We start from the raw sequence: 16,279 nt of genomic DNA, 5'->3' as shown, positions 1-16,279 counted from the left end.
GTCTACAATTTTATGGCTGATAGTGCCAAAAATAAGATGGTTGGTATTCATCCTCTCTGACCCCATATATGCCAGTATCTTTTAATGGTTTTCTATGGTTCTGTTACGCATAACCGACTCATTCTCACTCTGAAAACACATTTATTTTACCTTTTAAACCATATACTAAAGGTCACAGTAACATGCAGTAACATTTTTACAGTTGGAAATTTTAAAAATCTAGAAGAATCAACAGAATAACTATTTGTACTAAAAACAGAGTTCAATGAAGGGGCAGAATATAAGATCAACATATGCAAATTGATGTTTTTCCCATATACCAATTTAAAAAAGTAATAGAATAAAAGATCCCATTAACAATAGCAGGAAAAGCTAAACAGTTCCTAAGAATAAACAAAAAAGTAATATGCAAGACCTATTTGAAGAAAACAATAAAACCTGACTAAAAGACATAAAATATGACTTGGATAAATATCTTGTTCCCAGATAGGGAATCTTAGTATTGTACAAATTATTGTTTGCCAGTCTCCCAATATTAATTGGCAATCCAATCAAAATTTCAGTTGAAATTTTTATGGACCTTGATAAGTTGATTCTTAAATTATATTGAATACTGGAAAAGAAAATGCATCAAAAAACTAAAAGGAAGACAAAAATTGAAGAGAAAAATTTAAAAACAAACATTATATTGATTGAAACAGTGTGGTATTGTTGTGTAAAAAGATAGCCTCATTTATATAAAAGAATTCAGTTTGCAATAAAGATGCTATTTCAAATGACTGTAAGAAAGGATGAATTATCAATAAATGATGTTTATTATCTATTTGGGGAAAAAGTTAAAGTTATGTCCTGCCTTTGTACTGCATCAAATTCCAGAGATAGATATAAAAAACAAAACTAGAGAACTACTAGGAGAAAATATAAGAAACTATTTGTATAATCTGTGAGAAAAGGAAGGCATTTATAAGTAAGAGACAAATACAAGAACAGTGAAGGAAAAGTTTTACACATGCAAATTCAAAACTTCTGAATATAAATAATACTAAATAAGGAATTCAACAAAAGATTAACATTTAAAATGTGTGAAGAGCTTCACACAACTATTTTAAAAATACAAGACAATAGAAAAATAAGCAAAGATATGAACAGGCCATTCAAAAAAGAAGGACCTAAAAATGGCCAATTCGTTTATAAAATGATCTTCAATCAGACATGTAACCAAAGAAATTTTAGGTAATGTGCTATCTGTTTCCCTCATCAGATTGGAAACAAAACAAAACAAAAAGATTGGTCATATTCAGAATTGGAGAAGTGAAGGAAGTGGGCATGCTCATCTACTGTGGGTGGAAGATAAATGATTAAGCCTTCATGTGGAACAAGTTTATCAAAACTGTGAGTTCCTTTTACCACCAATTCCCTTCCAGGATTTCCTGCAGAAATAGTTACACATGTGTATAAACAAAGATGTTTATTGTAGCATTGTTTGGGGTATAGCTTAGGTGCTGGAGCCGGACTATGTGGACTCTACCACTAACTACTTTTCTGACCTCAGGCAACTTAATATTTTTGTGGCTCAGCTTTCTCATCTGTAAAATGAGGAATAGAATATTACCTACCCTGTACATTGTTGTGAGGAACAGAGAAAATAATATACATGTAAAGTTCTCAGCACATGGCCTGGCACAACGAGTTCAAGTTATCAGGTGGCATTAATAGTGAAAAATTTGAAATAACTTCATAAATGTTCATCAAGATGGGGAAGGACTCTATTATGGGATACCATACTATATATATATATATATATATATATATATATATATATATATATATATATATATATATATATATATATATATATATGTATGTATGTATGTATATTTTTTAAAATTTATTTTGAATGAGGTGAATTTATTGTACTGACATGGAAAGATTAGCAAAGATTTTAACCAGCACAGCCCCTGTTTGGTTTCTATAGCTCTCATGGCAAAGGGTAGGAACAATCTAAGCAAGCACATTTAAAGCTTTAGCTCACATAGACAACATCACATCCACCTGCATTCCACTGACCAAAGCAAATCATATGGCCCCGGCCTATTGGGAGGCACTGAAGTCATTAGTTAAGGGCATGGATGTACAATCATTTTACAGGGGAGAAAGTGACTAGTTGGGAACAGTAATACCATCTACCAAAACTGGCTATCCACGACCCCATGACCCCACCACTGAGTAGACATCCCACACTCTATGTGTGAGTGTGTGTTTTCTATTTACCTTCAGAATCCGTATCTATGGGCCACACATATGAGAAAAACACTATGGAACATTTGCCTGTGGATTCCCCGAGCAAATGAGGTTACAATGGGACCTCAACAATGAGAAATAATTCCTGATTTCTTGTATCTTCACTGGTAAGATGTAGATACTTAGGTGATCACCAGGCTCATTCCCAACTTAACTTTTTTGTTCCTTCACAATATCCTGGACATTCAAATTTGTGTTTAGTTCCTTGTAAAAAATTATTTCATTTAATTTTAACAACACGATTATAGGGTAGCTATTTTATCCTCATTATAAATTATTGTGTATCATAGGCCTTCCAGAAGCACTCTCTTATTGTTAAAACTCTTTGATTATGAGTATTAATTGTGCATGCCAATTTTGAGTAGTTTGGGAGGATGGAGTTGGGAGAACTCCCTTGTATCAATGTTATAACAGTGTCTCAGGAATACATATCTGTAACAGGTGTGCTCATTTTTCAAACCTAAGACCCAGCTTTGTGGGGTTAGGGTATGAGATGGCTTTGGGCTCTTGTCAGCCACAGCAGAAGGGGGTTCATGGGATTGTAGCCTCTGCTAACAAGTTCACATTGTCTAAATTTATCTCAATGTAGGCTGAGTCATGAGAAACATTTGACTTCATGATTTTATTATTGAGATGTCCTGTTACTTCTGTGGAAATATGTCACAAAGGTTAAATTCCAGAGTTGGAAAACTCAAAAGGCTTTGGGGATTAGCTAGGTGGATTGCATAAACAGTATACTGCTGGGTGGAGAACAGAAAGAGTGACATTACATGTGACTAATCTGATGGTAAGGCATGACAGTCAAAAAGCATTTAATTAAGAAGGAAAACAAACACAGTCCTGTCAACAAAAGATCTATGGGCAAATTTTGGTGCATGGGTCAAGTTTATAGTCTCTGAAATTATGCCCTTACCTTTGCCAGTAAAGGCTAGTAGCAAATAGTAAAACACATGAGGAAGTCCAATGCCATGATCTTTAGTCAGAAGACTCTTCAAATGAGAGAATTTGCACCCAAAGAAATAGAGAAAAAGAATGCTCTAAAGAGAGTTTAAAATAAATTTATTTAAAATTCTCGGGACTTCCCTGGTGGTGCAGTGGTTAAGACTCCACGCTCCCAATGCAGGGGGCCCAGGTTCAATCCCTGGTCAGGCAGCTGGATCCCACATGCATGCCACAACTAAGAGTTTGCCGGCTGCAAATAAGGAGACTGCCTGCCGCAACTAAGACCCAGTGCAACCAAATAAAGATTTTTTAAAAATAAAAATAAAATTCTCAAGGAAGGGAAGATGCTAGTTTGAATACACCCCAGCTCCACACCAGTCTCATCCCAACTCAGTTTTCATAAGTCAACATCTGTTGGTTCCGGCAGATAGTGGAGATGTCAGGATCAGTTTGAGGGCTGACAGAAAGAGCAGGTACGGGTCTTCCTCACCTTTTGGCTAAATCAATGTTTCTCAAACTTTACCATGCATCAGAATTACTTGGAGGGCTTACTAAAACACAGATGACTAGTGACCGGAACTTCTGATTCAGTAAGTCTGGGATGGGGTCTGAGAATTTCTATCAAGTTCCAGATGATGCTGATGTTTCTGGATCAAGAACCAAATTTTGAGAAACACTGGGGCAGGCAACAGTCTGGAGACCAGTATGGGAGATCCCTAATAAAAGGCAGGGTAAGGAAAGAGTTAGCCGACTCTTGGAACCATAATAGTGCTTCCCATATCTCCAAAAATAAAGAATTAAAACCAACCAGAATATGGGGAACAAATCTTCTATACAGAAAAATCCCACATGTATGTATATATTGCCTTCTCAAGGAGGTGGAGCATAACCCCAGGCCTGAGGTTGCTTGTCCTTCGGAAGGCCACCTTGCATCTTTGGCCGATGGCTCGTGTCTGGGAATTTGGATTTTGGGTGGGTACTTACCACCTAACTGATAAGAGTGGCTTGCTGTGCATACACTGTGTAACCGTGTGGTTTATACTGAACACCTGCTCTCCTTCTGGGAGTCTGGAATTTTGATATGTGCTGACAGAGGGTGCCTGTGTGACTAGCCCTCATTACAGACCTTGGGCACAGAGTGGAAAGCTGTGAAAGTCTTCTGACTGCTTCTACTTTCTTAGAGAAAAAAGAAGCAAGGTTTAGTGTTCATGAATTTAAGACGTCAAGTGAGCATAGTGATATTTTTCTCTTGCCATATTTAAGTGTTTTAGTGCAGGCACATAACCAAAGGTAATGTTTAGCCAAGCAAGTATGGAAGAAAGGGCAAAGGAATTGAGAGTGCATGGTAGGGTATGATTATAATGTTGGACCATGGCTTATAGACCAGGTGGGCTAGGAAGTGAAGATAGAGCAGGTTGATGGAGGGCATGAAGTAGAGTCAAAACACTGTGGAGTTAGAGTACTGGAGTGAATGTGCTGAAAAGATAAGAGAAGGTTTTGGAGAGTGGATTGCTTGAAATCGAGATTTTGGTGGTAATGACATAGATAGATTATGAAATCATTGGAATGAGAAGGTTATTGAAGTGAGAGGCCAGGTGGTAAAGGTCTACCTCAACACTCATACTCATTCTCCCCTCCTCCTTAATAACAGAACCTTGATTTTACCTGGACACATTGCCTCTCTGTATAAAGACGCATTTCCTAGCCTCCCTGATAGCTAGATATATGTGACTAAATACTTCCAATCAGATCTAAGTGGAAATGTTAATATGGAACTTCTAGTAATTTTCCTTAAAAGAAAAGGGGCGTGACCTTCTATATTTCTCTTTCCTTCTGTGTAGAATGTCCATATAATGGCTGGAGCTCCAGCAGCCATCTTGGACCATAAGGTAGAAGCCACATGCTGATAGTGGAGCAGAAAGAGATGCTGTGGAGCTGTTACACCATTTCAGGACTATCTTCCTCCAGACTTCTTCATATGAGAGGGAAATAAACTTTAACCTTGTTTAATCCATTGTTACTTTGGGTTTTTCTATTATATGCAGTTGAATCTAATCCTAACTAATACACTGTATTGGTGAAAGTATTACCTACACAGATGTGAACTACAGAATAATGCTGCACATACATGTTCATGGCAGCATTATTCACAACAGCCAAAACATGGAAACAACCTAAGTGTCCATCAGTGGAGAAATAGATAAAGAAAATGTGGTGTATATACACAATAGTATATTATTCAGCAAAGAAATGAAGGAAATCCTGCTTTTGCGACAACATGGATGGACCTTGAAGGCATTATGCTAAGTGAAATAAGTAAGACAGAGAAAGAGAAATATTATATGATCTCACTTCTATGCGGAATCTAAAAAACAGAACAAAGCACCTGAACTCATAGATGCACAGAACAGATTGGTGGTTGGCAGAGGCGGGGGGTGGGCAAAATGGGTGAAGGGGGTCAAAAGGTAAATAATTCCAGTTAAAAGATAAACAAGTCCTGGGGATATAATGTACAGCATGGTGACTACAGTTAACAATACAGTACTGTATATTTGAAAGTTGCTAAGAGAGTAGATCTTTAAAGTTCTCATCACGAGAAAAAAATTTGTTAACTATTTGTGGCCATAGACATAAACTAGATTTACTTTGGTGATCACTTCATAATATATATAGAAATTATTGTATGGTACACCTGAAATTAATATAATGTTATATGTCAATTATATATCAATAAAAAAATTGAGGTTAAAAAAACTGCTGAAAAAATTAACTACAGGAGTAGTTATATATAGAGAGAGGTGGAAAGCTTGGTGCTAAAATCTTCACTGAATGAAGAGGAGTAAACGGGAGGTCCGTAAATAATTTCAAACAGGAGAGGTAGTGGGTGCTTTAAAGAAGCTGGGGAATTTGAGAAAGCAGGGAGAAACAGCAGTGAGGACCAAGGCAGCAAGGAGGATCAAGGAAGACATGCACCCCACCTTCATTCCTGCACTAAGATATTGCCTTTTTAAATCCTGTGTTTGATTGAGGAAATAAGTTATGGATAGGACATGTCACTTGTGCTTCAAACCAAACAGAATATTAGAGATGACATACTGACTCAGATCAATGATCTATTACAGAATATTTTCTGGAGGAACATGCTGGCCCCACAGACATTTCAAAATGTTAAGCACCCCATAATCTCCTCAATAACTTTTTAATAAAATAGTGAAGTATTATTCACTATTTTATTTATTCCTTTAAAAACTCATCCATATTTTTATCTCCCATGTTGAACTTAATTAATTAATCATTTAATTAATCATTGATTTACTGAGGTCTTACTGTGTTTCAGGTACTATATTAGGCACTAGGGACATACAGATTAATTACAAAGTATCTTCCTCAAAGAAATTTACTAGTTCAAGGAGGAACTAGGTGACAGAAACAGTTGACATTATATAGTGTGACAAATGATAGTCACCACATATAATTGAGCAATATACCAGGTGCAGTGTGAAGCATAAAGATAGGTCACCTATTTCATCCTGGAGATTTCTAGAACATATAACAGATTACGTGAATCTTGAAGGTGAAATAGGTTGGGCAAGTGGAAACATAAGAATGTATGTAGAAACATGGAAAAACACAGCACTTTGGGAAATTCCAAGTAGGCAGATTGGAGGATGTTTGTATAGTATTATACATTATATTACTACTGAAAAAAGTAACCATGCACAGATCCAGTATTGAGTAAAATTATCTCATTCATGAATGTACTTGTTATTAATATACCGTACATTTTGCTAGTGGAGACTATTGGCTTAATGTGCTCAGCTATAAGAACTTATCTAAGTATTTTAAGAAAATGTGTCTTTTGAGCTCATATTACCATTTTCTCCTCTCTACAACTGTAGTCTATACTTATTCAACAAAGGAACAAAATTGTTATAGTAAGTAATAGTATGCTTTATTAGAAGAACTTAATTTGTAGAGTAATCATGGGAAAAGATAGTAATTTAAATGAATGGTACTATCCAATATTCTTCCTCCTCTGAGAAAATTCCACTAGACTATGCCTCTGGGTCAAATCCTGAACCAAAAGAATACATTTTTTTTTTTAATAATTTAAAAATTTTAGAATAGTTTTAGATTTAAGAAAAATTGGGAAGATAGTACAGAGTTCCTGTATATCCCACACACAATTTATTTTATTGTTCACATCTTACATTACAGTGCTACATTTGTCACTACCAATAAACCAATCAGTACATTGTTATTAACCAGAATCCATACTTTATTAATATTTCTTCAATTTTTACTTAATGTCTTTTTATGTTCCAAGATCCCATCCAAGATACATTACATTTAGACATCAGGTCTCCTTAGGCTCCTCTATACTATGACAATTTCTCAGACCTTCCTTTTTTTTGATGAGCTTCACGGTTTTGAGATGGTCAGGTATTTTGTAAGATATTCTTGAACCTGGGTTTGTCTGATGTTTTCCTCATGGTTAGACTGGGTTATGGTTTTAGGCAGGAAGACCACAGAGGCAAAGTACCCTTCTCATCACATCATATCAAGAGTACATACTATCCACATGACTTTACTATTGATGTTAATCTTGATCACCCAGCTAAGGTAGTGTTTGTCAGATTTCTCCACTGTAAAGTTATTTTTCTCCCTTTACCGCTCTTTGGAAGGAAGTCACTCTATGCAGCCTACACTTAAGGAATGGGGAGTTATGCTCCAACTCCTGGAGGGCAGAGTATTTATGTAAATTGTTTCAAATTCTTCTGTATGGGAGTTTTGTCTATTCTACCCCACTTATTATTCAATCACTTATTTATACCATTATGGACTGATGGGTATTTTTTATACTTTATATTATAATCCAATGCTAGGCAATTTATATTGCTGTTCAAATTGTTCCAGCTTTGGCCATTGGGACCACTTTCAGTTGGTTCCTGTGTCCCTGTGACATACCCCCCATCAGTTTGCTTTTTGAGCACTTCCTTACTTTCTGGCACTACAAGAAAGCATTTTTCTGTACAATATAATTGGGAAAATGATACAACCTTTTAATATAATTACAAAAGCAAGATGTGGTAAATTGATGAATATTAATACACATTCACCAGTAGCTAGGGCTTTGTATCTTGAGTTGTTTTGAGTTCACTTTCTTATTCACATCCTACTTTTAGCTTGGATTAGAATTTAACCAATGATTTTTTTTTTTTTGGTAACCTTTCATATTATAAGTAAAATGAGAGAATCAATGAACTTAGAATTACATGCTTTTTATTTAAAGAGGAAACTGGGGGTACTTATTGCTGATAACTAGGAATTACATTATCAAAGGACTTTAATTCAACAGACTTACATGCTGAAAGAGGCAAATTTATTTGTTAAAAGAAGCAGCTTTCAATTTACTTTTGAACTAGAAGAGTCTGAAGATTAAAAGATACTAGGTCCATTTCAATAGAGGATAAATCCCCAGTATCACAAGGATTATGGAAGAAAAAAGACCTTCTAATTCTCAAAAAGCATTTCCACAGGTGAAATTAGGTGAAATAGCAGGGAATTGTACAAATAGTTACATGATTAGGAGGAAGTTGTTGTTCTCACATTTCTGGTTCTCTTATTTATTGTACATTGGGAAAGATAATGATTTCTAATGTTGTTCTTCCAGTTGTTCAAATTTATTCTTTGGTTAAGCAATAGGTAGCAATCCCAAATGTATTACACCACAGCTTATGAACACACTTGGCTGGTACATCCAGTTCCTTTCTTCATGAAATTAGGTGTGCCAGACATCTAACACTTAGTTAACTACTCTGACAGACAAGAACAGAGCAAAACTTCTAGGGATGAGAAAACAGAATCAACAGCAGCACTTGGACATAAACTGGAGTCCCTGGTTTCATTTCATTTGCTTTGTTTTTCATAACTACAGTGTGTGACATAAGAAGAACTATTATAAGCAGAATACCCCTATATTTAGTTGTTATCAATCCTAATTTATTACATAATTGACCTCTTTGAATACTTATTACTTAGACTCTCTGTGTGGGAGGGTGAGGAGGGGAGAAAGTAGGAGTTGGGGGGAGAAAATCCAATCACATTTGTAGGCTACACCACAGCAGTTGATGACTACTTATCATAGTTCCTAAGATAAAGTCTTGTATCCTAATACGGGAACTAAGAGATCAAAAAAAGACTGGACAGCTCATTTAAAATCCCAATTTTTCCAGCTAAGTTGGACCTGTTGGCAGCTGCTAGATTGTTAGAATGATCCATGAGCCTAGAAAGTTGAAGGTAGTTTCTTCATTGAGAAAATAGAGATGTTCTGCTTAGAGGAAAAGAGTGAAAATGACAAGGTATCAGACACCCTAGTGAACAGCTAGTGAAACAAAGTGTTTAAGTATCTGTATATCTTATCTTAGATATATATATACAACTGTTATAAAACCATTATTTCCCTTATCTCTCAGGAAAAATACATGTAGTTACAATATTAAAAACAAATAAAAGATTAAACTTCCAGTAGAAAACCAAATACTGTCAGAGGCACAGTTACATGGAGTCACCCATTTCTTATGTAGATATTGGCTTATGCTCCCCACCATAATATTTGATAAATGATAGCAAACATTTAATAAGCACCTACCACAAGGGCAGAGTCAAGGTGATGAACTAGGAGAATGCGGAATTCGCGTCTCTGCACAACTAAGGCACCTCCCAGGTACTGGTGGGGGGCCACGGACACCTAAGGGGATGGGAGGAACCCCCAGCCACCGGGTAGGATGTGGGGCATGCGGCGTGTGAGGCGGGAGGAGAAGTGAAGGCAGGACGGGACTGGCACTCCTGAGGGGCAGCTGGGGGAAGGGAAGGGATCCCACTCCTGAAGGGGAAAATTGGTCATTGGGAGGGCAGAGGATCAAAAGGGAGCATGCCCAGGTTTCCCCTGCCCACTTGGGCCCCCGGGAGCCTGCTGAGATCCCGGGCCTGATCCTCTGTGCACCAAGGCCCCCTCCAGCTGTACAGGTCCTGAGGGAGTGGGAGGGAGGGAAAGGGGAGCAAAAGTAAAGGCTGGACCTACAGGACCAGCACCCCTGAGGGTTGGCTGGGGGAGGGGAGGAGTCCTACACCCAGTGGGGCCCACCCACGGTTAGGGGTCCAGCGGGGATGGGGGAGAGCCTGGGGGAGACCAGGGGAGGGGGGCGTGGAGGACTGGAAGGGAACCCGGCCAGTGTTTTCCCTGTGCACTTGGGCACCGGGGAGCTCCCTGGCCTAATCCTCTTCCCTCGGAGCCTCCCTCCTGCTGCACAGAGCCCAAGCCCCGCCCCTACACCCCCACCCAGGGCCCTACCTCTACACTCGGAGACCCCCTCTGAAAGCCCCTCCAACCACGCTGGGCCTAAACCCCATCCACACGCCCTCACCCAGGGCCTTACCTCCAAACTCCGGAACTCCACATTCCGAGGGCCCTCCGTTGGAGGTGCTACCTCTCCCCTTTCACAGGCAGGTCCTAAGCAGGGCTCCGCCCCACACTTGAACGTCACCCTGACTAGGCCCTGCCCCACGCTCAAAAGTCACCCCCACCACTGCCGAAGTTCCACCCCTGCCTAAACTCTGCCCCCCATAGCCAAGGCTTTTTCTTCTTCTTTTTCCTCTTTTAGATTGGGGTTCTGTTTTACCTTGTTGTTGATTCATTTATATTTTTATTTTTTCTAATAAATCTTTTATTTTTCTTATTTTATTTTATTCTTTATACTTTGTTATTGTTCTGCTCCTTTTGTCTTCTCCCCCCCCCCCCTTTTTTTCTTTCTTTTTTCTGTTGTGGTTTTGTTTTACCTTGTTGCAGTTGTTTCAATTATATTTTTATTTTTCCTAATACATTTTTTATCTTTCTAATTTTATTTTGTTTTTTATTCATTGTTATTGTACTGTTCCTTCTTTTCTCTTTTTAACCATGCCACGTGGCTTGCGGGATCTTGGTTCCCAGGCCGGAGGTTGGGCCTGAGCTCCTGTGGTGGGAGCTCTGAATCCAAACCACTGGACTAACAAGGATCCTCAGACCCCAGGGTATATTAATCAGAGTGAGGCCTCCCAAAGGTCCTCATCTTGGCACCAAGACCCGGCTCTATCCAACTGCCTGCAAATTCCAGTGCTGGATGCCTCAGGCCAAACAACCAGTGAGAGTGGAATACAGCCCCACCCATAAAAAATAAATATGACAAAAGATATGCTGCAGACAAAGTAGCAAGGTAAAAACCTACAAGACCAAATGAATGAAGACAAAATAGGCAACCTACCTGAAAAAGAATTCAGAGCAATGATACTAAAGATGATTTAAAATCTCAGAAACAGAATGGAGAAAATACAAGAAACATTTAACAAGGATCTAGAAGAACTAAAGAGCAAACAAACAGTGATGAACAATACAATAACTGAAATTAAAAATACTCTAGAAGGAATCAATAGCAGAATAACTGAGGCAGAAGAACGGATAAGTGAGCTGGAAGATAAAATGGTGGAAATAACTGCAGGGAGCAGAAAAAAGAATGAAAAGAATTGAAGACAGTCTCAGAGACCTCTGGGACAACATTAAACACACCAACATTTGAATTAGAGGGGTCCCAGAAGAAGAAGAGAAAAAGAAAGTGTCTGAGAAAATATTTGAATAGATTATAGTCAAAAACTTCCATAACATGGGAAAGGAAATAATCAGTCAAGTCCAGGAAGCACAGAGAGTTCCATACAGGATGAACTCAAAGAGAAACACGCTGACACGCATATTAATCAAACTATTAAAAATTAAATACAAGAAAAAATATTGAAAGCAACATGGGAAAATCAACAAATAACATACAAAGGAATCCCCATAAGATTAACAGCTGATCTTTCAGCAGAAACTCTGCAAGCCAGAAGGGAGTGGCAGGACATATTTAAAGTGATGAGAGAGAAAAACCGACAACCAAGATTAGTCTACCTGGCAAGGATCTCATTCAGATTTGACGGAGAAATCAAAAGCTTTACAGACAAGCAAAAGCTAAGAGGATTCAGCACCACCAAACCAGCTTTACAACAAACTGCTAAAGGAACTTCTCTAAGCGGGAAACACTAGAGAAGAAAAAGACCCACAAAAACAAACCCAAATCAGTTAAGAAAATGGTAATAGGAACATACATATTGATAATAACCTTGAATGTAAATGGATTATATGCTCCAACCAAAAGACACAGACTGGCTAAATGGATACAAAAACAAGACCCTTATATATGCTGTCTACAAGAAACCAACTTCAGATCTAGGGACACATATAGACTGAAAGTGAGGGGAGGGAAAAAGATATTCCATGCCAATGGAAATCAAAAGAAAGCTGGAGTAGCAATACTCATATCAGATAAAATAGTTTTAAAATAAAGACTGTTACAAGAGATAAGGAAGGACACTACATCATGATCAAGGGATCAATCCAAGAAGAAAACCTAACAACTATAAATATTTATGCACCCAACATAGGAGTACCTCAATACATAAGGCAAATATTAACAGCCATAAAAGGGGATATCGACAGTAACACAATAGTAGTGGGGGACTTTAACACCCCACTTACACCAATAGGCAGATCATCCAGAGAGAAAATAAATAAAGAAACACAAGTTTTAAAAGACACAATAGACCAAAGAGACCTAATTGATATTTTTAGGACATTCCACCTGAAAATGGAAAAATACACTTTCTTCTGAGGTGCACATGGAATGCTCTCCAGAACAGATCACAAATCAAGCCTTGGAAAATTTAAGAAAATTGAAATCGTATCAAGCATGTTTTCTGACCACAATGCTATGAGATTAGAAATCAATTACAGGAAAAAGAACAGTAAAACACAAATACATGGAGGCTAAACAGTGTGCTGCTAAATAACCAAGAGATCAATGAAGAAATTAAAAAATACCTAGAAACAAATGACAACAAAAACACAATGTTCCAAAACCTATGGGACACAGCTAAAGCAGCTGTAAGAGGGAAGTTCATAGCAATTCAAGCTCACCTCAAGAAACAAGAAAAATCTCAAGTAAACAATCTAACCTTACACCTACAACTAGAAAAAGAACAAAGAAAACCCAAAATTAGTAAAAGGAAAGAAATCATAAGATCAGAGCAAAAATAAATGAAATAGAAACAAAGAAAACAATAGCAAAGATCAATAAAACTAAAAACTGGTTCTTTGAGAAGATAAACAAAATTGATAAACCTTTAGCCAGACTCATCAAGAAAAAAAGGGAGAGGACTCAAATCAATAAAATTAGACACAAAAAATGAGAGATTACAACTGACACCACAGAAATACAAAAGATTATAAGAGACTACTACAAACAACTCTATGCCAATAAAGTGGACAACCTGGAAGAAATGGACAAATTCCTGGAAAAGTACAACTTTCCATGATTGAACCAGGAAGAATTAGAAAACATAAACAGACCAATCACAGGTTATGAAATTGAAACTGTAATTAAAAATCTTCCAACAAACAAAAGTCTAGGACCAGATGGCTTCACAGGGGAATTCTATCAAACACTTAGAGAAGAGGTAACACCTATCCTTCTCAAACTCTTCCAAAAAATTGTGGAGGGAGGAACACTCCCAAATTATTCTACGAGGGCCACCATCACCCTGATACCAAAACCAAACAAACATATCACAAAAAAAGAAAATTAGAGACCAATATCACTGATGAACATAGACGCAAAAATCCTCAACAAAATACTAGCAAACAGAATCCAACAGCACATTAAAAGAATCATACACCATGATCAAGTGGGATTTATCCCAGCGATGCAAGGATTCTTCAATATACACAAAACAATCAATGTGATACACCATATTAACAAATTAAGGAATAAAAACCATATGATTATCTCAATAAATGCAGAAAAAGCTTTTGGCAAAATTCAACACCCGTTTATGATAAAAACTTCAGAAAGTGGGCATAGAGGGAACCTACCTCAACATAATAAAGGCCATATATGACAAACCCACAGCAAACATCATTCTCAATGGTGAAAAACTGAAAGCATTTCCTCTAAGATCAGGAACAAGACAAGGATGTCCACTCTTGGCACTATTATTCAACATAGTACTGGAAGTCCTAGCCACAGCAATCAGAGAAGAAAAAGAAATAAAAGGCATACAAATTGGAAAAGAAGTAAAACTGTGACTGTTTGCCGATGACATGATACTATACATAGAAAATCCTAAAGATGTCACCAGAAAACTACTAGAGCTAATCAATGAATTTGGTAAGGTTGCAGGATACAAAATTAATGCACAGAAATCTCTTACATTCCTATACACTAACAACAAAAGATCAGAAAGAGAAATTAAGGAAACAATCCCATTTACCATCACAACAAAAAAAATAAAATACCTAGGAATAAACCTACCTCAGGAGGCAAAAGACCTGAACTCAGAAAACTATAAAACACTGATGAAAGAAATCAAAGATAACATAAACAGATGGAGAGGTATACCATGCTCCTGGATTGGAAGAATCAATATTGTGAAAATGACAATACTACCCAAAGCAATATACAGATTCAATGCAATCCTTATCAAATTACCAGTGGCATTTTTCACAGAACTAGAGCAAAAAATTACACAATTTTGTATGGAAACACAAAAGACCCCGAATAGCCAAAGCAATCTTGAGAAAGAAAAATGGAACTGGAGGAATCAGGCTCCCCGACTTCAGACTATACTACAAAGCTACAGTAATCAAGATAGTATGGTACTGGCACAAAAACAGAAATATAGATCAATAGAACAGGATAGAAAGCCCAGAGATAAACCCATGCACATATGGTCACCTTGTCTTTGATAAAGGATAGAAGAATACACAGTGGAGAAAACACAGCCTCTTCAATAAGTGGTGCTGGGAAAACTGGACTCCTACATGTAAAACAATGAAATTAGAACACACCCTAACTCCAGATACAAAAATAAACTCAAAATGAATTAAAGACCTAAATGTAAGGCCAGACACTATAAAATGCTTAGAGGAAAAAAAAAAAAAATGCTTAGAGGAAAACATAGGGAGAACACTCTATGACATAAATCACAGCAAGATCCTTTTTGACCCACCTCCTAGAATAAGGGAAATAAAAACAAAAATAAACAAATGGGACCTAATGAAACTTAAAAGTTTCTGCACAGCAAAGGAAACTGTAAACAAGATGAAAAGACAACCCTCAGAATGGGAGAAAATATTTGCAAATGAAGCAACTGACAAAGGATTAATCTCCAAAACATACAATCAGCTCATGCAGCTCAATATCATAAAAACAAACAACCCAATCCAAAAATGGGCAGAAGACCTAAATAGACATTTCTCCAAAGAAGACATACAGATGGCTAACAAATACATGAAAATATGCTCAACGTTACTAATCATTAGAGAAATGCAAATCAAAACCAAAATGAGGTATCACCTCACACTGGTCAAAATGGCCATCAGCAAAAAATCTATTAACAATAAATGCTGGAGAGGGTGTGGAGAAAAGGGAACCCTCTTGCACTGTTGGTGGGAATGTAAATTGATACAGCCACTATGGAGAACAGTATGGAGGTTCCTTAAAAAACTAAAAATAGAACTACCATATGACCCAGCAATCCCAGTACTGGGCATATACCCTGAGAAAACCATAATTCAAAAAGAGTCATGTACCACAATGTTCATTGCAGCACTATTTACAATAGCCAGGACATGGAACCAACCTAAGTGTCCATTAACAGATGAATGGATAAAGAAGATGTGGCACATATATACAATGGAATATTACTCAGCCATAAAAAGGAACGAAATTGAGTTATTTGTGCTGAGGTGCATGGACCTAGAATCTGTCATACAGAGTGAAGTAAGTCAGAAAGAGAAAAACAAATACTGTATGCTAACGCATATATATGCGATTTAAAAAAGCGGTACAGATGAGCCTGGGACAGGGCAGGAATAAAGACGCAGACTTAGAGAACGGACTTGAGGACACGA

The sequence above is a fragment of the Balaenoptera musculus genome, chromosome 1 (assembly GCF_009873245.2).
Source record: "Balaenoptera musculus isolate JJ_BM4_2016_0621 chromosome 1, mBalMus1.pri.v3, whole genome shotgun sequence".
Lineage (NCBI taxonomy): Eukaryota > Metazoa > Chordata > Mammalia > Artiodactyla > Balaenopteridae > Balaenoptera > Balaenoptera musculus.
This window is presented reverse-complemented; position numbering follows the sequence as displayed.